Raw genomic sequence first — 367 nt, forward strand, 5'->3', positions numbered from 1 at the left:
ATGCAGTTTAAACAAAAAAAACGTGATTTTTCGTGCCTATTTTTTTTGTAAACCATTTTCTAAAGCTTTTTGAGTCTGTAATTAAACTGGAATCTTACTAACTGGTAGAATAAATGTCTAAACTTTGAGAATCCATGGTTCAAAGATCGATTTTTCGTTTTAGTATTTTCAAAATGGCGTCTTAATGGCAAAATTTTTGTGATTTGGATTTTGCATATGACCAATTTTTGCAAAATTCAAAATTTTGCTCAAAACGCTCCGGAAAAATTTTTTTCATGTCAGATTTCAATCCGTTGAAATCATTTTGATCCTGCTGTTTCAGAATGTAATTTTGAGAAACAATGTAAGCAGCAATACATGTTGCAAT

The sequence above is a fragment of the Belonocnema kinseyi genome, chromosome 8 (assembly GCF_010883055.1).
Source record: "Belonocnema kinseyi isolate 2016_QV_RU_SX_M_011 chromosome 8, B_treatae_v1, whole genome shotgun sequence".
Lineage (NCBI taxonomy): Eukaryota > Metazoa > Arthropoda > Insecta > Hymenoptera > Cynipidae > Belonocnema > Belonocnema kinseyi.